The sequence below is a fragment of the Gymnogyps californianus genome, chromosome 2 (assembly GCF_018139145.2).
Source record: "Gymnogyps californianus isolate 813 chromosome 2, ASM1813914v2, whole genome shotgun sequence".
In the NCBI taxonomy this organism is placed as follows: domain Eukaryota; kingdom Metazoa; phylum Chordata; class Aves; order Accipitriformes; family Cathartidae; genus Gymnogyps; species Gymnogyps californianus.
The window spans coordinates 86,121,428-86,143,818 of NC_059472.1; positions in this window are offsets into that span (position 1 = coordinate 86,121,428).

A 22,391-nucleotide genomic window follows, 5' to 3' on the forward strand; every position below is an offset into this window, starting at 1 on the left:
CTCAAAAGACAGAGTTTTGAGGGAAAGAATCCAATAACTTGGGCTGCTGGAAACCAGTCTTAAGAAGAAAGGACAATCAAGTTACTGAAGTATACTTGCCAACTAGTGAAAATCAGTTTGCAAGTCCAGCATCAGGTGCTGGTATTGCATCTTTTCAACAGTCAATCCAGATAGCGTGTTTTGCAGAAAAAGTATTACGGCCCATCTGAAGCAAAGCAAAATCAAATAGACAAACAAAAACATAATCAGAACTTGATAACAAAAACACATCATGTTAAGAACCATCAAAAAAAAAGAAAAGAGAGGAGACCTCTGGAAAAAGTGAAAACAAAACCCAGCAGGTTGTACAGAATCCTACTGGTCAAATTCTTAACACTTCGTAATGTAACAAAAGATAAGGTGGTTCTAGGGATGTAGTTTATTTTGCCAGTACACCTGGAGACAATATTTAGGTCCTAAAGCTGGGAAGAAATAGAAAACTAGTATGTTATAAGTTCCTGAAGGGTAAATTTAATGAAATGAAGGGTTTTATAAATTAAAATGAAAGAGGAGAATATTATGACATAGAAGAATATATAGGAGAGTATATATATGTCGTGGTTTAACCCCAGTCAGCAACTAAGCACCACGCAGCCGCTTCCCCCTCCCCCCTCCCAGTGGGGTGAGGAGGAGGAAAGGGAAAAAAAAAGTAAAACTTGTGGGTTGAGATAAGAACAGTTTAATAACTAAAGTAAAATATAATACTAACAATAGTAATAATGAAATATAATAATAGTAATGAAAAGGAATATAACAAAAAAAGGAGGTGGGGGGAAAGAAAAAAAAACAGTGATGCACAATGCAGTTGCTCACCACCCGCTGACCGATGCCCAGTTAGTTCCCAAGCTGCGATCTGCACCTCCCGGCCAACTCCCCCCTGTTTATATACTGGGCATGACGTTCCATGGTATGGAATATCCCTTTGGCTAGTTCAGGTCAGCTGCCCCAGCTATGCTCCCTCCCAGCTTCTTGCACACCTGCTTGCTGGCAGAGCATGGGAAGCTGAAAAGTCCTTGGCTTAAGATAAGCGCTCCTTAGCAACAACTAAAACATCAGCGTGTTATCAACATCATTCTCACACTAAATCCAAAACACAGCACTGTACCAGCTACTAAGAAGAGAGTTAACTCTGTCCCAGCTGAAACCAGGACAATATATATAGGGGTAGTCTTATCAGAATAAGAATTTTTCTAAGCATCATTTCACAGATAGGGGAAAGGCATGCAGAAGAAGGATGAAAATTGGTAGAAAGAGAATCAAGTGTTGCCTAATCTGAAGGTAATACCCAGATTAGTACCCAAACTTCAGTATTTTCCTAGTACTAAGAATCTAATTGTTTTAGTGTGAACAGAAATAAATGACATGTTCTACTGCACTTAAGAGTATACCTGTACAGATCTGTGTAGATTATTGCAGATTTATCTGAGCTGAGTGGGTATGAGATAGCATCTGTAAACCATACTGCCTGATTATCTTGGTCCTTTCTAGTAGGCTGAGTTCCTGTCTGTGGCACAATGTGTGTGTGTGATGCAATGAGATTACACACATGCAGTACATCTGGCACATCCTCAAAAGCAACAGACTTAGTGCATAGTCACTGTGCACTCCATTCAGCTCCTGGAGCAGGAACAGAATCATAGAATCATTTAGGTTGGAAAAGACCTTTAAGATCATCGAGTCCAACCATGACTAAATAGACTAAAGCATGTGCTAATGGAATGCAACACAGTCTACAGCTTTATGTCAACATACAGAGTGTAATGTACTTCAGCTTCAGCTGAGAAATAAACTGCCCATGAACTTCAGTGGAAGCAGAGAACTCCTGAAATTCCATCTTCAATGTTTTCTGAAATATTAAGATGAACTGCAGCATCAATACTAAAATGACAGTGATGTCATTTAAAATTAAAATACATAAATTTAACTATGAGTTACTGGCCTTTTAGAATGGCTTGTGGTACAGAAGAATTTTCTAATAGAACTTTAAGATAAAAAGAAATATTTTTTCATAAAAAATATAATTACTTTCACTGCCACAGCAGGTTCTCAGCAAACAAGTAAATTTGATCCTATACATATAGAGAGGATCGAAAGATAACACATAATCAAATTCAAGAATGACAGCAATAACATTGTATATTAGATTCAATAGTGTCGCTCAGGAAATCCCCAAACCACTAAATCCCAGCAGAAAACATCTGTAAACTTGTCTTTTTCCATAAGCATTTGCTATCAGACAGTCACACACAGGAATCCTGACTAGACCTTTATTCTGGCGCAGTATATGCCTTCTGTGCTAGACAGGCTTCGTGTAAATGTTCTAAGTTAAATTCTGCTCTTTTTCTCTAAGTTTCTACTCCTCATTCTGCTGAAGTCATATGCAGTTAATCCATCTGTAGATTTGTAAATTTTATTTCTGGTATATCAGATCAATGTATTTTACGGCTTGTAGCGCAGATGCTCACCTACCTCTCCCCCAGCCTTGCTGTAGCCAAGCACTGCTGGCCTGTGCTGCTTTCTGCATCCAGTTCCCATAGGAATTCTCTACATCTGCACCACTAAGCATTCATTAATGAAGTTGTTCCCCTTCCCCAAGACCTTTTCCCATCTCTCCCTTTACTAAGTCCCTAAGCCTGCAATGTTCTCAGTAACTCCATTACTAACTCCTTCATGTAACAGAGGGTAGGCTATTACCTGCTGTCTCCCAGTGCAAACCATACTTTACCTTGGACACCTTCTGACTTGTCAGACCTACTTTGGGGCTTACTACACTAGTGTCAGAGCAGGGCCCAGGGGAAAGAGGAGGAAATGCACTGGGCAAGGTGTCACCAGACAGCATAATGTATCACATTTGCCAAGTTACTCTTACAGTAGGAAAACAAAGAGAGAAATAGGTTGAATGGCTACACAGGCCTCTTTTTCATTTAAAAAAAAAAAAGCCAATAAAAGCAGCAAGGATGTGATGATCCTGTCCCAGCTCCATTGGGCTGACTGCCACAGTGTTTGGTCCAGTGGCTGTAGCTGGATTGCCAGGCAGTTAGAAGAAGTACGAAAGCTACTTCAGTGGTTCCATGAGCCAGTGAGACTCAGCAACCCCCAGAGGTACCCTCCACCTTTCACCACCACTGCTTCCAGATCAGCAGCTATGTTTACACAGCCTGGAGGAGCCACAATGAGATAAGGCTCAACTGTCCCACTGCCAGTGGGCCAGGTGGTTCATTGCTAGTGTATGTGTAGCCATGCCCACTGTAGTCACTGCTGTTTTGGTATCTGGAGCTCTGTGTCTCCTCTGCCTGACACACAATTGACATCCTCAAGAAAAAGACGGGGGAAGGAGGATTCAGAGCAGCAGGTACCTTGGTGCACCAACTCTTAGTCTTTCCTTGCTGTATTCCAAGCCTGTCTTGGAAACATTGTACTTGTACCCACTTGTACACACACATCCAGCTTCCCTGGTGTGCCAGCCATGCCTTGTCTACCCTGACAACAATCTGACAGCAGACTGAGGAACGCTGCCAGGACATGGAGGGATCCTATCTTCACCTGTGCCATCTATGACTAGGAGTCTGCTTTTGCTGGTTGGGGCTGTTGCCTACACGAGTACATCAAGGGAACCATCTGGTTTGTGCTCTGATACAAGGTGCCATTGTAGGGCTTGTGAGAGAAAGTTGTACGGTACCACAAGAGTGATATGCCTATGCCTGGCTGTGTATAGATGCCTACTGCAGCCTTTCCAGATGCTTCTTCCTAATACACAATCACTTTCTGGGCTCTTGATGGGTACAGATTTCAGCTATAACAGTACAAAATCACAATGGGAGCAGGCAGTGCTCTCTGCTACAGCAGCCATAGCAAGCTGCAGGTTACGCAGATGATGACTCAGATAGAACAGCCCGTTCTCAGCTCTAAGGCGTACTGTTATAAGTAACGCTTGTCTCCTAGGTGCTAGCCTCAGACCCTGCTCCTATGACAGCTGTGCTGAACTCCTGAGAGACCACAACTGGAAGAGGCCTGGAAGGTAGCCTCCTTCTCCAGAGGCCAAGACAGAAGCAGGCAGGTGCAGCTGAAGTGTAGAACTGATGGCTGTCATCTTTCTGGTGGGAGTATAGGCCAAGACTCAGGTGTACAGGGTTGTCTGAGGCAATGAAGTAGAAGTAGGAACACTACAGACTTCGTATGTGTGTGCACTTTATGCACAGGAAGCTGCAGATAATCTCTGTCTCCTCTGTATCAGTTACTCCCAGATGCCTTTTGCTGATACTAGGTCAGATCAGACTTAAAACAAGCCTCTATTTTGGGCTACAAATGGGCCAGCTTTGTTCACAGTTATTAATTCTGGTAGGATCTCAGACTGAGGGGGAAACTACACAAGATGAAAAAGTATCAGAAAGCGGTTATCTTAAAAGCAACTTCTCAGGAGAATTAAGATGATGGCGTCTTTTTATCATGTTCAGTCAAGAAGGCATACTAATCATACTTCCAGTGCAAGCAATATAGGATTTGCTTACTTCCTCCTGTCCAGTATAGAAAACAGGCAATTTTATTTTATTTCATTTTTTAAGTTGCCTACTCTGCCCCTACATAGCTGTGATCTGTTAAAATTACCAAAACATGCATTGATATTCAGAACTTCTTCATCTTGTATTGTTACTCCGTTTTACTGCTTTCTCAAGGGATCAATAGGCATCAACTTGATTAGTCATACAAGTAGAATAGTTGAAGGTCTTTGAGATAGAACAACTGTGAAAACACATTTTTGTAAGATATCCTGAACACACCAAATGTCTGTCTTAGAAATATGTGTGGAAGGACAAACAAACAATTCTTTCAGCATGCAAAGATTGGCAATATGAGCATCAACTCCTGAACATGGCCTTTCTGCACCTTCCTAGCTGCTGCTGGAAGAAAAATCAGATGAGTAGCGCATGACATGAATTCCTGCTGATGACAACAGGAACACTGAGTGCATATAACATAGCAATCTCAATGAACATTCATACCACCAAGGAAAAAAAAAGTGCCCCTTTTTTGCCCTTGTAAAGGTATAAAGCATAGGTTCATCTCATGTTTAGGAGAGAGTAGGACACAAATGCGGTGGGCTCCTGTTATCCAAATCAATTCTTTCCCCATCTCTAACTTACACTTCATTTTTATCTTTTAGTGCCAAATGTATCCTGACAGCATATTTCAAAAGCATGTATTCTTTGCAGATTTTCCAAGTGAAAGATGTACTCTTAGTAGGTTCTGGAGTCATGTATCATCGTGTATTTAAGATACATAAGGATTCTTCTTAAGGTAACAGAACAAAGTTCGGGTGGACTTTTCTGAAACAAATGTTCATGTTTGCTACATCCCCTATCAGAAATACAGTTGTTTATCTGGTTATGGCTTGTGCTGTACTTTGCTTTACTAGTAACAATGTTCATAATGCTCGTGCTAACTATGAGACGTTTTGTTTAAAATGACATGACTATTATGTTTCAATCAAAATGAAGGCTAATCATCAGGAACAGTAACCAGTTAAGTCAACTTTATTTTAAATTGCATTTGGCTGTGTTGTAATCAATTCAGTTCTGAGACACTAAGAAAAGCACATGATGTTATCCCTGATTTTATATTCCCCAATGGTCTGTTTATATTAAAATGACTGACAGATTTACAGCATAATTATAATAAGTTTCATAAGCCAGTAAACACGTACTGTTCATACAGAGAGAGCATTGAGAGGCAAATCTATTCTGCAGCTACCATTAACTATAAGAGAAATATTTTCTTGTTAGATTGTTCAATGAAGCAAGCTTTTTTCTTCCTGATAAGTTATCCAAAGGAAAAACAAAAAAAAAAGCCATCAAACAAAATATGCTAACACTGCTCAAAGCTCCTCCTTTGTTTTAACCTCTAAAAACTTGTCCTACAAAGGGACATCCAAGTCTGGATATCTCACTTCTAGGAATAGGACTTCCAGCTAAGCTAAGCCTACGTCCCTTGGAAAGGAATTTAGACAGAACATTGCACATAATCTGACAGGTGTTTCGTAGTTGAATTGTTCAGATTGAACCAACTACCATTTCATGCTGTACTAATGGTCCTCCTACCTGGTATTTCTAGTTTGGACAATGATTTTAACCTGGGAAGACTGATGAACAGCTATCTATTCACACACTTAACAAAATAAACACGCTTCTTGATACTGTATCTATCTTCATCATTGTGTGAGCAGCATAAATATATTGGATAGATGTAGTCTCTCTCTCTCTAATCTGTATATATATTTACAGGATATGTGTATGTATAAAACCCAGAGGTAAAAGGCTATGGAAGTGAGAGTAAATCAGACAAGCAACAGATGATGTTCATCAGGTTTTCTAGTTTAGGATAAAGACTCTAGGCAAGATTTGTAACTTCTACATAAATATCCATGAACTCTGAATTTTTTAATTATAAGAAAGAGTTCCATGAAGGTGTTGCAATCAAAACCATGTTATTAGAAGAACACACCATACATATGGAGCTAAAAATTTACTATTGGTCAAACTTATCTAATCAATACAGAAAAGCCTTATAATGGAGTTAGAAGCGGTGTACAAAAACTTCCTCGTATCTATCTCTTTTCTTTAGTGGTGTGCTCCTCTGGGTCCTATGAGGACTTTTCAGTACAGGAGAAACAAATATCACCAGGGTATCATCCCAGTTAATAGGTACCAGTTATTAATAGTAGCTACCCCAGTTAAATACTTTTTATCTTGAAACTAACTCAAGTCATCAAGTATGTTTGGGATTAGATACACAATGTTCAATAACTAGGGGTGCCATATACTAGTGGTTTACCCAACCTCATTTGTATTTGTGGTCACAGTAACAATAAAGGAGATGAGAAGTTATTTTGACTTGCACAAGGATGAAGTATTTTCTATGGCATTAAGTATGATTTTTTTTTTTTTTTCTAAAAACACATTCCAGTCCTAGTGGTTGACACTACACAGCATGCACTACCCTATTGCTTAATTAGCAAAAACCAGGCACTAGCCATGTTAAGGGTAAATCACTCTTCCATGTATTTATCACCTAAGCTTCATTTTAGCAAGTTTGCCTAACTAACCCAAATTTTAACAAATTACAAAATCTTTCTATCCAAGAACCACCATACAATAGAGGAGATCATCAATTCAATAAACTAGAGAAAGGAGCTTTAGATTGTTTGATGGGAGCTGATGATAAAAGCCCTCCACTAAGTAAAACACAATTTTTATCTAGCCAAAGGAGCTGAGAATTGATTGCTCCATTCTACTAATGGAAGAGAGAAAAGGAAGAAAAATGAACTGCAGTGTCTAAACATTAGAGTACAAAACATAGGCAGAATTTGAAGTCCTAACATTTAGACAAAGCTGCAACCTCACTGGCACCACAAACATTCATGACAAGTCACAGGATTGGAATTTAAGAGGACAAATACAGAACTAAAAAGGGAGGAAGTGTTAAATATTAAGAAAGATACATTTGTTCTAAAAACATAGTGATGACGAGACTAAACTATTTTTCTGGATTAATATAAAAAGGAAAAGAACAAAGACTTGTAATGATAGAGGCTTTTTTAAACCATTGTACTACAGGTAGGAAATTAGATATTTTTGGCAACAGAAAGAGTAAGAGCTAGTGATAAAGGGAAACATTAAATATCCAATACCTGTTAGAAAGCAACACAGCCAGACACAACTTCTAACAGAAGTTAGAGAATATACTGGGGAGAACGTGAAACAGGAGCTAGTTTAGGAAACAACTGTCTCCTGTCTCGATTCCACCTGACGGGAGGTGGCTGAGGATTAGAAGGTGGAAGGTACTGGGGATGGTCACAGGAGGATCGGGTTCACAATTCTAAAGAAAAAGAAAGGAAGAAAGGGGCTGAAATAATAATAATAGTAGGTTTTTTTTAAAAAAAAAAGACTTTTTTTCAGAAGTTTCCACTCTTTTTGGGATCAGATGAGTGACATGGCAAGATTTGATTTTCCATGGAATAAAAATACAGAATGATTTGCAGTTATTGAGAATAGTTTTCCAGAAGTAGAGGAACAGCACAAAACTGTATTAAAAAATACAATATAGCTAAACCAGGATTTCTGTTAGACTCATTAAAAAAAAAAAAAAGAAAGAAAGGATGTCATACAGAACGTGAACGCAAAACTACAAAATCAAGCAGGAGTTTAGAGAACCAGCACAATCATCTAGGGATAAAACCTGGAAGACCAAGGTACAAAATAGATGATAAACAGGAAGAGACAAAGGTTCTATAAATACACCATAAGCTTGAAGACAAGAAAGGAAAATGAAGATTTCTTATGAGAAAAAGATCATATAACAGAAAAATTTCAAGAAGGAGATATACATTTGTTTATAATCATTGCCATATTATCTTTCTCTTTGTCACCAGACAGCAAGTGTAGTTAATTCTAATACTGAAACTCAAAATAAAATGACGTAGTAAAAGGCACTTAAATATATTTGATGCAATTAGATAGGCCAGGGCAGGGGTGGAGAAAAGGAACAAAACCTTGAACACTTAATGAAATAGCCAAAGTAGTATCTGAATCACAAGTCATTACCTTTAAGATCTCATAGAAGAGAGAAGTCTCAGGGGACTGAAGAAGGGCAAACCATAACATTCCCCTAGGAAAACGAAGACTTGAGAAATCACTGACCAGTCACAGTATTTTCGGTATGTGGAAAGATACTGGGAGAAGTTATTAAACAGCCAATTTATAAGCACTCTACAGGAAAATAAAAAGGTGATAAAAACCAGCCAACACAGCTTTCTCAAGAGTAAATCATGTCAAAACAATCTAATTTCCTCCTTTGACATAGTAACTTTTAGTGTAATGGATAAGAAGGAAGTAGAAGATGAGATCGCTTTACTTTAATAAAACTTTTTGGACAGTGCCACATGAGACCTCATAGGGAAGCGAGAAAAATACAGCCTTATAGGCCCAGTCTGAACAAAAGATTTAAACAATATTGAGGATGTGTAATACATGCTAACGTAAGGGATGACATTACTGCACAACATAGTATAAAAGCAAAAAACAGGCCTAGGCCTTCCTAAGCTTAACCACTAAACCTTTTCCTGTTTATGTCCTCTGGTTTCAGTGAAGGTGTTTGTTGCAGGTTTTGAACTTAAGCTGAACTGAAGACAAACTGTGGTTAGAAAATGCATTTTACATGTCATTACGAGGAGGTTGAGATGAAATTTTTAAAGTATCATAAGAAATAATACCTAAATTTTGGTATTAATTGTTAAGCAAGGTGACTCTTGCATAACCTCAGCCAAGATGAGCAACAGAAACCAGCCAGAATGAGGTAAAATCCAGTCTGAACTTGCTATGTCATTAATGGGATCATAAGGGTCACAATTTGAAGGGCCCAATTTGATGTGGTAACAACGAACTGTAATCAGCTGTGATCTGCCCAGTGGCCAACCATCTGTGTAACTTCAGAATGATAATCCAAAAGGGAAGATTCCTCCACAGACGCATACAATGTGCAGATCCTTCAGGACATTGAAAAACTCTAGAACACTGGTTCGCATCAGATTAACAAACTGGCCAATTTAGTGCCATAGGACTTTGGAGGTTTTATAACTATTTTATGGTAGGTGAATGATTGATGTAAACACTGATCTAACCGTTATGCTGCAACAGCCCTCTGCATTACAGTGTGAATTATTATTAGAGCAACCGGTTATAACATTTTTGACCAACAATCACACAGGGCAGAACTTAACAAGCCATGGCCTATGCCAAAAAACAGGCCAACAAATGCACCTGATAAGTCAATAGGTTCTATACATGAAAAATTACAGTTACTTAAGTCAAGCACAATTCATTTCACAAAAAGAAAGTAAAGACGCTAGTGTTTTCTTGAATAGGCTAATCACCAGAGTTTGGTGTCATGAAAAAAAGACAGAGTCAACCAGGAGAAAGAGGGAGGAAACACAGAATCAGAACACGAGGATAATTACAAATACCAGACACAGTAGAATGTGAGACTCTATACTTCTTAATGGAATACTAAAACTTAAAGCTTCACACAAGTAGGACACTGGTTTTCCTGTCATCTAACAAAATTGCAGTTCTGCCCAGTCCTCTGACCCTTTGTATTCCCTGGTTTTCTGCTTTGAAATAGAGGTGTGCTGTTAATACAAAGCCTAAGTGTGCCAAAAGGAAATATCATAGTTACAAATTTGGTTAGAAAAAGAGAACCCTTAACCATACAAACAGTATGTATTTGTATATGTATATGTGTATGTACACATGTACATGTATATGTATATGTATACGTATATGTGTATATATATGTATGGACCTCATGATCCTTCATTAGTTTTAGGCTAACCTTAGTAACTTGGTTTACCAAGGAAAGGTTAGCACTAGAATTGGTTCTTGAAGAAATAACAGTACTGTAGTTCAAGCATTGTTTTTATAAGCAAGTTTTGAAGTGAAATTCTGTAGATAACCCTTGGTTAGAAGATGTATTTGACTGGTTGTTACAACTCATAGAACTTCACAAGGCAAAAGGAAAAGTACTGGAGCAGGTAAGGAAGGGAAATATCAGAGGGTCTCAGTGCATGCATACGGTAAAGCAGTAAAAGACATGAACAAAAGATGCAGGGTAAGGGGTACGTATTTGCTAGCACTGGAAAAAATAGAGTAGAACCACCCATGATGTCCAGCCCCCTGAAGAAAGGATGGCCACTCAACATCTCTCTCTTCTCCAAAATCATGCTGCTCTCCAATATTTTTCAGTAAAATCAAAAAAGTTCAACAGCCTAGATAAAAAACACTGTAAGATGAGTGCACAACAGGTTAAAAGTCACATTCAGGTAATACGTATTTGAAATTCACTCAGGCTGCGTGAACATATGATGTGAGATTCTTGCAAAGGCTTGGGATGGACCCAGTTCAAATCACTGTTTTCATGAATGATTCAGATAATGGAGTATGAAATGTTCTTTGACATTTTGCAGATCTCACCAAACCAGGAAAAGAGTAAACACTTTCAAAGACAGATCTGAATCAGCTTGTCAAAATCATTCTTGACTCCAATTTAATAAGATGAAGTTAACAAAAGAGAAAAGCAATATAATATAAAGCAGAATGAAAAATTAAATTGAGAGATATAAAAATAGAGAATAGCTGTCTCATAGTACTATTTTAAAAAGAGATTTAGAAGCTTTAATGGACTGCAAATCAAGTCAATGATACAATATTGTAATAAAGGAAAGAAAAATAAAAAGGAAAATAGAAACCTTGGTTCTGGGATGTACTTTACCTTATAAGCAATGAAATTATTCCCCTCTTGTCAGTTTTGCTAACGTCGCAGCTAGAATATTCTCTTCAGTATATAGCAGTACATTTTATGAAAAACAAATAAAGAATAGCTGAGGAGACAAAAAGCATAGTAGAATGAGAAAATAGAAAATACTGTGAGATACTGAAGATAACTTTTTTTGTTGTTTAAAAAAAAAGGAAAAGAAGAATGAAGGTATACATATCTTTCAGAATGCTCAGATAATTGTAGCAGAACTGCTCTGAGTCAATTAGAGCTTTGAAGGAGATTTCTAGATTTCTTCTTTAGTGGAATTTCCCAAAAGTGAGCCAACAGTGAACAGAACATGTGCCCCAGTGGCTCTTGGAAATGAACAGTACTTACTGGTTCTCAGTGTCTCACAATGAAATAAAAAGAATTTGCAGAATCTGCAACAAGGAAGACAGAAGTATTAGGAAACTAATACTGGAAGAGGCAGGCACAAGAACAGACCTGGATTTTAAGAATTTAGACACATGGAAGCAGAATACTGTTATGGTCTTCTCCAGTTCTACATGTCTATGATTTTAAGAGGCTAAAACTAAGGAGTGGACCTGCTTTTGTCACAATTTGTTAATATCCAAAACATCCAGAAGAATGCAACTGACAAATTTCTAACACATGAAATAATATTTTTTGAGCCAACAACTCTCTGGTTAAGATGCCCTGCGCTTAACTGTGCTCAAAAAACTTCCTGTGTAGAATGAACGCGTGTCAATAGATTTAAGTATATCTGACCATGATTCTCTTTATGCTATCATTTTTGACATACCTGTGCTTCTCTGAAAGACTGTGCAGAGAGCAAGCACCTTCCATAGAGATCTGTAAAACACTGGTATGAGGGAAGTATGAATGGGAATGCATGGGTCTTTAAGTACCAGAGAAAACAACAGAGCAAAAAAATGGCATGTATTTAGAAGCAGGACATGACTGAAAATAAAAAGCTGTTGAGCACTGAAGCAGGTATGTTTGCAACAAGACTACAGTACAATGACTTTTCAGTAGAAGATCTGCATTCTTATAACAGATGGATGGCAATCTTGCATGTGTGATTCCTCTTCTTGTCATTTCAACAGGAAAACAGACTTTAGCCATAAGATATGGAAAATAAGGCAACAGGCAGCAACCTTGCCTCAGATTTATAGGGAGGGAAGTGAGGGATGGAAGACCTCAGGGATGAAAGATCAGACCATATCAGGTGTTGACTCATAAGAACTGTAAAATATTTTAGCCAAAAATCAGTTCATTGTCACCAGTCAAGAAGAACCTAAGAGATGACTTGATAGCTGACAACCTTATCTTCCATGTTACCACAAGTAGTGCTAACCTAACTAATTGGATATACACCTCTTGGTGCTAGTATGAAAGAATGAGTGAGTAAAATACATGAGGGAATGAGTGTGAATGACTGAAAACATTTTTGTTTAAAACAAAAATTCTTTTCCATAAGATCTTGCTTTGAGTTCTCTTATATGTAATTCTTACTCAACTTCTGGAACTCTTATTCAGGATGAAGTCAGAATCAAGCACAAAACAATCATCAAACACTAGTTTTCTGCTTATGATTGAGTAAACAGATTTTCATTCACAAATGAATTAAAAGAAAACATTTATTTTTTGGCTTGAATTAAGTTCAATTTTTTGCTGGTTACAGAATTTATTTTTTCTTTAATTTGTGAGTGTATTCTAGAGGCCTTTATAGCTGTGAGGAAAGATTGTTAGAGAAACTTAGTTGCTAGGTAATAGTCCAGAGACAACATAATAGTTTCATAAATAAGATTTGCTGCCACTTCAACTAGAAAACTTAATTTTTGAGAAATTATCATTTTTCCCCACATATATATTATTTGCTAAGTTTACATTATCCAACAGGTGAAATTAAATTATTTCACTAAAATGGACTTCAGAATGTTATCTCCTTCAGCAGCAGGATTTTAATTTTCTTTAAATGAATCAGTGATTTTAATTGTTCATTTTTTTTGTTTCCACATAATTATTGTTTTTAAAATGTTTAACATAACAGAGGTGTTATGCATAAATTCCATGTTGAAATCACATCCTCTCTTAGTCTCACAATTGCATGCAGGAAATGTAAAAGCAAAATTTCTTGTTGCAAGCAACGCTTAGGCAATTTTATACCACGTATAGCTGGCCCTTCATATTCAGTAAGTTCACTAACTTTAGCTAACCAATCAGTAAGTCTGCCTTGGCAAATATATTTTCCCTCTTCAAAACTCTGACTTAGGGAAGCCAATAATAACTCTGCTCTGTGTGTAAAAACTCATTGCAAGATTAATTTGAAGTGCTGAAGTTTTCTCTTGAATTTGGTCTTAGCATTCTGCATACTGTGATGAATATTGATCTGAAATTTAGAGCCTTGCCAGCAATCTTTTCCGTGTCTGATAATATTTCTCTAGGACAATGAGGTGAGATGATTAAAATGAATCCTAGTGGCTAAGAGGAGCATGAAATGCAAGGCTATAAAGTCAGTACTGCCAATTTGTTTGCAGGCCATGCCCCTAAGTCAATTGGAATATGTGTGAAATAAAGCCATTAAACGTAATTTATATTCAGCAGAGAAAAGCTGTGGAAATATAATGTGTGGCTTCAAGCTTTGCCTTTATCATCTCCTAAAATAGGCTTTACTAACTAACACTGAAAATTACTCTACTTTTTTTTGGTTCCAGTTTAAGTTGGATAAAAGCAACTCCTTTTTCACATTCCTCCTGACAGCATGCAATCTGCTGCCTGCCTGAAACTCTTATCTGCATTTACTCTTTATTTGCCTTTTATTTCAAAAGCCCAATCAGTTTGGTTTGGTCCTCCATGAGGACGATAACATGCATCTCTCTCTCTGCAACATCCTAACAGGTAATAGCCTCCTAGTTGTGCATGTACTTCATTTTACTTAGGATCCATAGCAAATTTAAGGCACTTTAACTTCAAGGTCCTAATTCCCTGCTGGAGAAGATACATCATCTACTTAAAACAGGGATAAAAGTGCCGTGAGATAGGGCTGCAGAGTTCTTCACAAGATGTAGTAAAATTTTTTAGTAAATATTTTCTTAGCAAAAACATTGAGATTTTTAGCAAGTGGAAAGAGAAATTGCCAAGTATGAAAAAATTGGGTGGAGTTTCAAAATTCTGTAAAGCTAAAAGCAAGTTTTATTTAATTCGTAACTTTGCACAAATTCTTTAAGGAGATTAAAAAATCTTATTGCCACTTCTCTTCCTAAAATGCAAAGAATTTTATATGCATAAGAATGAAGAATCCTGGGCATTTTTAGAATTAATGTTAAGAAGATCTTTTCAAAGCTGTCACTTAAATAAGACAAATGTGTTTTTGTTTTAATCTACATGACTAATGCTATATCGAAGTCAGAGTTGTTTAAATCTGACAGAAACATCAAATTCTGTTAACTTACACAATGTATTTTTGCTATGGAGGCAATTATTCCATTTCCATATTTATGTTTTGTGAACTTAGATTAAAGAAGAGATCAGGCTTGTGATGAACTATGGAAGTATATGAATATATTTTTATTTGTGTCAGTATAGTTGTGTGCCAGCTAAAATCGGAAAAGAGGGAGAGGACCGAAAGAACAACTCAGTTATGCAAGGAAGTAGTGAAGATGAGACCAGATACTCGAATCTATCAACACACAAGTCAGTTTTCAGCAATTCAGTACATTTTCCATAGACATGTTGATCTCTACTGTTGGTGAACCACTGCTACAGTCTGTTTTTCCTGTATTTCTCTCTTGAGCCCATTTTTGCTGTTGCATTTTACTGAAGATGAAACTGTATCCCTTTGAATAGTTCAGGATACTTTCTAAATATATGCTTGTCAACTTGATTAACAGTTGTGTAATCCACATCTAGTACGGACTGTGGTTGGCAGATTGTGTCTCTGCCCTTTCCATCTTACAAAATGCAAATCTACCTACTTGATAGATTTAAATAGGTACAGCAGATGGGAAAAATGCCAATTTTTTTTGGTTTTGAGATACTTGTAAGGTTAGTTTTAAAAAGCATGTCATTAAATACAGTAGCTTTTGCATAAAATTAGTTTCTGCAGAGGGAACAGTTCATTTTATTTGATTTGTATTTCATCAAGTTATCCCTGCTCTCTACATGTATAGGAGAACAGAATTACACTGAAGTTCTACTCCTTAAGCACACATACACAGAATTATTTATCTATACAATACAGCAATGACAGACCAGTCCCACAAAACACAAACTGGCAAGAATGGTAACAGTTCACACTCTCTCTGTGTTTGCTGCCTGTAAAAGTCTGCCTACTCTCTTTTTTGCAAGGTCTGGAGTTTTTTGCATTTCTGACGATAATCAGTCAAGAACATTTAAAATTAAAAAAAAAAGTGTGCATTAGGAAAAAAGTCTCAACTGTTACTCTTAAACTCTCAGTACCATTAGAATATTGCAGTTTAACTGTTTGCAAACCATTATTTCCTTATCCATAGACTAATATAAAAATCAAGATTTCATTACATTACTACACTTACTTCACATTTTTTCTTTGTTATCGTAGAAACATTAATCACAAAATAACTTAAGTTGGAAGAAATCTCTGGAGGTCATCTTGTCCAAACGTTTGCTCAAAAGAGAGCCAATTTACAATATGTAAATTAAGGCTTTATCCAGTGAAGTTTTGAATATATTCACAGATGGACATTCTATAAGCTCACTGGGCAGCCAATTTAACCACTCTCATAATGAAAATAGATTTCCCTGTACCTATTCAGACTTTCCTATGTTGTAAACTGTGTCCATTGCCTCTCATCCAAGGAGGGCCTGGCTCTGTTTTCTCTATATGCTTCCACTAGCTTGTTAAAGGCATCTATGAGACCTCCCCCTTAACCTCTCTTCCTAAGACCAAACTTATCTGTTAGCCTCTCCTCATATGTCATGTGCTCCAGCCCTCTAATTACCATTGTAAACCTTTGCTGGACCTGCTCCAGCATGTCAGTGTCTTTCTTGTGGTAAGGAGAGCATAACCGGGTGCAGTACTCCAGGTGTAGTGTCACAAATGCCAAAGAAAGGGGAAGAATCACTTCCCTGGACCTGCTTGCAACACTGCTCCTAATGCAGCCCAAGATGCTGTTGCCCTTCTTTGCTGTAAGGGCACACTGCTGGCTCATATTCAATTTGCTGCCCACCAGGACCCGCAGCTCCCTTTCTACTAAAATGCTTTCTGTCCAGTTGATGTCCAGCCAGTACTGTTTTGTTGGGTTATTATGTTCATGGTGCAGGACTCAGTGTTCACCTTTTTAAAACTTTACGAAGTTTCTGTCAGATCATTTCTTCTGTTTAAGTCCCTTTGCACAGCAGCCCAGCCCTCCAGACTCCTTTTTCCAATTTGGGATCATCTACAAACCTGTAAAGGGAGCATTCCACCCAGTCAGCAAATATTTTTTTCCATTGCTACATGAGTGAAATGCATTCTTAAACTCACGACCACTTCTTTGGTCAAACCTCCATTGCACTATGTCTCCAATTCTTTCATGCAGCTTTCGTAAGGCAGCTGTCAATCACTGTCGTGGCAGCCATTACAGTCACAGGGAAGACATTCAGCTGATTAGCTAGCCATCAGGAGCTCTACTCCGTATCTTCACATGGGCAGCTAGTGCCTTTTCAGCCCTTCTAGTGTATCGTGTCTGGCTGCTGTCTACTGCTGCAGGAAGGTGTGAACCTCCTCTATGATCTGTATCATACGTATCCTGGTGGAGATGTCTAAGATGACACACTATGAAATCTCAGCAGACAGGTGTATTTAAAAAGCCAGATTGGGCCCAGAATGTCAGCCACAGGAGGAGTTTAGAGACCTTGCATACACATGCACTCCAGCTTGTAGAAACCTAAATTTACGTGTCTTAAGCTCAAACTGAATCACACCTAGTCTTCAGCATTATTTTTAGTCCTATAATTGAGCTATAGCTTTTTTAACTTTTCTTTCAACTGCTTTGAATAAGGTTGTATGTGTTACAACAAAATGGTATTGAAACAACTATTAAATTAATACATTTAAGAATTGATTAACTATAAATATAACCCATTTTACTTCATGAAGAAATCAAGTAAAAAGAGAGATGTAATTAATTAAGCTCTTAAGGTCACCAAATAATTTAGTCCTTGTCTTCCAGTAAATGCATTAGCAAAGTTCAAACTGATTTTAAAGGCTGACATAAATATTCTGATATTTATTATGTCATGTTCTGCTTGAATAGCAGAAAAGTCCTGTTCCTTTTGACTGAAGCTAGACTGGCATTATTGCGATAGACAACTACCTGTCCCAGGGAGATTGGTGAGGGTAAGAAAACATCCTCATTAACAGGCAGTCCTGTCAGTCCTGCTGCCGGTGCACACAGCCTTGCACCAATTTTTTGACAAAACTTCAGAGTTCCTCAAAATAGCAACATGCTGCTAGTACACTGAGCACAGCAACATCTTCTCTGTGGAGCTAGTGGGAGTATGACGGGTTTTGAATCTCTCAGCCCTGCAGACTATTGTTGGTATGGCCCTGATGAATTCCTCTTCTAGGGAAAAAGAAAGCCTTGTCCCTTTGGAGGGCAGAAAGGAGAAAAATGTATCAATTGTCATTCTCCTTTCAAAATTCGTATTGCCTTTCTCCTTCAGACAGCAAAATTCAGTTTTGTCTCATCTGCTGAGAGCATAGGACCAATTCTGACTACAGTGGCCAAAAATGAAAGCTCCAAGTCCTTTAAAGTACATTGATTTAATCACAGTAATAAAGTCAAACGGTTCCCATCCCTAAGATGAGTCCAAGGGTAAGTAAAGTAGGAATCCAGGCATGACATGTATCCACAGTCCTGCTGTAAACAGCAGATAACACTTTTGCTGCTGCTGACACTTTCAAGTAACAGATTAGCTCCAACTAGTTCAGGCTTCCCATTCTCAGCTCTCTTTCTGCCTTCATGAATTATTTCCCCAGAAACCTTTCAGACTGCTACTAGAAGCTGACTGCTACAGCTTTCATGCAGCCTTTTCTGATATGTGATGGTGGAAGACTCCATAGCTTCTAAAAGCCATGAAAAGGATGTTCAGTTGGGACTGAGTAAGTAGGGAAGAGAGAGAGAAGCAGTGGAAAAGTGGGCTGAATATGCTGCTCATTCTGTCATTTCCCTACAGGTTAAATTTGGAAAGTAATTTTGACTCTGTAGTCCCATTTTTAAATTGGAACTTTTCCCATTGGACAAGATGAGAACCCTTTTAAATGTCTGGATACCTGCTTTTATGAAAGGACTCATTAGATTACCTTATACAATGTAAAGTTTATGAAGAGTGGCCATTAAGAGACTTAAGAAGGTGTAAGTGAGGATTTTTTAAGCATGCTAACAATGAGAAAATGACTCAGCTGTGTGAGAGGAATAAAAGAGAATGAACTATGAGACTGGTCCAACCTTTATTTCTCTTTTGGAGAAAACAATGTCTTCTTTGGCTTCTTTGAAGGTAGTTCAGTATTTCTTTACTTTCAAAAAATAGGTACTTTCCTTTTGTTCAGTTTCCTTGCCAGTAAGATGTTGTCTCTTTGCCACAGATGCTTGAAGAACCCTGTATATTTTTTTTTTCCACTGGAGAAGAAAGTGAAAACAATTTTGTTAGCATATGTACATTTGTGACAGACACCTGCGACAACATGTTAAGACAAATTGTAGGGAAAGTTTGTAAAATCTTTCAGTCATTCGTCTTGACTTTATCCCTGAAGTAGTTATTTTCATTAGGACTTTGACATTATAGCAAAAATCACTGCTAACACACAGGCCCAGAAACTATCCCATTGCTCAACAAGAACCTCATGCTGTGGTCCTTGTTAGTCAATTTAGTCTTTTCTCATGCAGCCAATTAATAGCAGCAAGAACAGTTAAAGTTTCCAATAGCAAAAAACTCTTCCATTAGGAAAAGCTCAAGATGGGACTTACATGTAGTGAACAAGCCATCAGCTCTTTCTGACAAAACGGTTGATATCACTACTCTGGTTTTATTGTACTTTCCTGTAGGAAAAGAGAAACTCCCATTCTGAACGATCTGTGACTGGAAGGTAGGTGTAATTGTTTCCAAAATTTTGTCCAAATTTGTTATCATTCTGACAACTTCTCTGAGCCAGCTATCAGAGAGATACGTTTTTGTTGTACTGTAGCATACAAAAATCCTAATCATGAATGTGCTAAAAGTTTATCTTTATTTTGTATTAATCAAAGTTTGTTAGTTTCAGAGAGCAAACTTTCCTAACAAGCACAAACATACATTTTTTTAAATGCTGAAAAACTCACATCTAGTTATGGCAAGATCTACAGAATATAAGTTATAAATATTATATAAGGATGTAATTCAAGTTATCCTGTATTTGTAATTGTGGTGTAGGTGGGTATCATGGCTGTGCCCATGTGCACTCCCAGTGCACTCAGTCACCAATTCCCTGGCAGATCAAAGAAGCCCCCTGCCCAGTTTCTGCTGAGATGAACTCATGGACTGATTTGAGACGAGGGGATTGACTCCCCAGCTTCACCACAAAACATTTCACTAATTGCTGCAAGAGCTCTCCGGGTAGGAAATTCAGAGAGTCCAGGCGATTACCTCTGCTGCGCACTTGACGATTCACAGTGACTATCCATGTGCTTCAATGTGTTGATTAACATCTGGGATGGAGAATCTGGCTGCTCCAGAGACTCTCTGAGGCAGTTCCTGATGCAGAATTGATTTAACTTTAAATAGATAAAATCATTGTAAATAAGCATTAGAAATTATTCCTGCAGATGCAGAAATGGTCACCTAGGATGGTCTTTTGAACAGACTTAAGACGTGAGGTGTTTTGTACATGGTTTAAGTTAATCAATAGCAATATAACATGCATATGCTGGAGTGGTCACATAGGACCACAGGGCACAAGAATGGATGTAAGAATTCAGCAAAGCTGTGGTTTGGGGAGTCTTTCCTGATCCAGCTGAAGATCTCACTGCAAAGTTCCTTACAATGGAAACTCCTGTCACCATCCAGACAGGCACTGATCATATATCAAGATTTGAGAGATCTGATTCCCCATGTGAGCATTGTCCTGTTTAAAAGATGCTAATAAGTAAGGGGTTTTAAACATCCTCTCAGTCTGTACAACATGGTCCTGTAAGGTGACAGCAAGGGCAGGCTGCTTCCCAAGAGAAAGTGAGAAAGGAGCTGAGGGTGACAGCAAGATGGACAGAAGCAAGGGCCTCACCGGAAAGAGCCCCATCCCACACTACCTGCATGCGGCAAGCAGGGGATGTTGGTGCTGGTAGCCAGGTTCAGACAAGTGCCCAGATTGCCAGGCAAGTCCTTTGCAACTACTTGTTCACCAATCCAGACCTGACTGCCCTGAAGCATTCTCAATTTAAAGGAAAACAGTAGTCTCTGATTCTTAGGGAGATTGAAAAGGAAATTCCTTGCACAGACAGCCACTCTGGTAAGTAAATGGGTAATCTTGAAAGATACTTTTTTAAGCTAGAGTTTCAGAAACCTTCATAAACCTAAAAGGTACCAGGAAATCCATTTTGCAAAAAGAAACCCACAAACCTAGCATCTCTACATGCAACATGATCATTGCCGTTCAGTTTGTATTATGTTGCAAAGGGTTTTTTGGAAATAATATACGTATTATATATATGTATTATATTGAAATATTATATATATTATGTAATACTTTCCTATTGCAAGATAAGTGGTAGAAAAGATAAAACTTACTCTAACAATGCTCTTAAGACATAGTAGAAAAAAGGTAGAGTAGTAATGAGAGAGAAACAAATGTTGATATTGTACAATAATGCTTCTCTAAGAATCTTTTTCATGTTTTACCACTCTGCCATTGGCTCTTCAAAACCGGCAAAAGCAACTGATTGTACCTTTAAGTAGCCATTTTGTAATTGACTCCAAGGCTTCTTCTCCTTTTCCAAATAGCAAATGCCAATAATTATTTGGAATTCCTTCCTTCCTTTGTCTTTCAAAATCAGGGGATACCATTCTTTACACATCTTTTGCTGTTATTAACAGGTTTGCGTATTTTATAAAATGTTTTATAACTCATTTATTTGACATACCTTTTTACCATTGCTACTGGCAGATTAATTTTGTTGATAAAGGAGATTAAATTAAACCAATATAGGAATGAAATCAGATAAATCTTTCTGATTGCAAAAATCTCTGTGGATGCCATGTTTTTCCACTATTTTTACCTTAGCCATGATAGCCTTACCTATAACTACTCAGAATTCATTACTAAGCACTGCACCTTCCTCAGGTCTACTCCACACATCCCTTACTGCAGAAGAACCTCAACAGTTTCTCCTGCAGAGAGCAACCTGGAGTCCTTGGAAAACTTCATAGCGGGCAAGTTATAACCACTGATTGCCCAGCTTGGTGCCATGGAATAAAAAACAAACCCCCAAAACTACTGATACTACCTTTATTAGTAAGTTAAACACTGTCATTTTGTTCGTAGCACTTGACACATTTCTCCAAAAGAAAGGAAGAATATTATCAACAGAACAGATCTTGCAACATTTCTTCTTTAGATGCTCTAGATTTCTCTCAACATTTTAGCAAGGAAAGTCACAGCACAGCTTAATGTGAAGGTGACCTTAGACACTTATTACTGTTAGCAGCCTGAGAATACCCTTTAGATGTTAAGGGTTTTCTGCAGTCTGACCTAAAGTACTGCTTATTCCACTGGGACAATTTACTTCAAGTTTAAATTACTTTTCAATTTGTGTTTCTCATGTCATATTTGCTACTAGTAACTTTATCTGGCATCTTATTTTAACATAAAACTGGAAGAAATCAGTTTACAAAATTAAGAATCACATTGCCCTTTGTGCCCTTCCCTGTGTATTTCCTTTATAATTTCCTCTGTAATTTTTCAGAAACTGCAATACTCTTGTGCATTGAACAGGCCTATTTGAGAGCTCACATTGCAGGTGGTGAAATGTTGC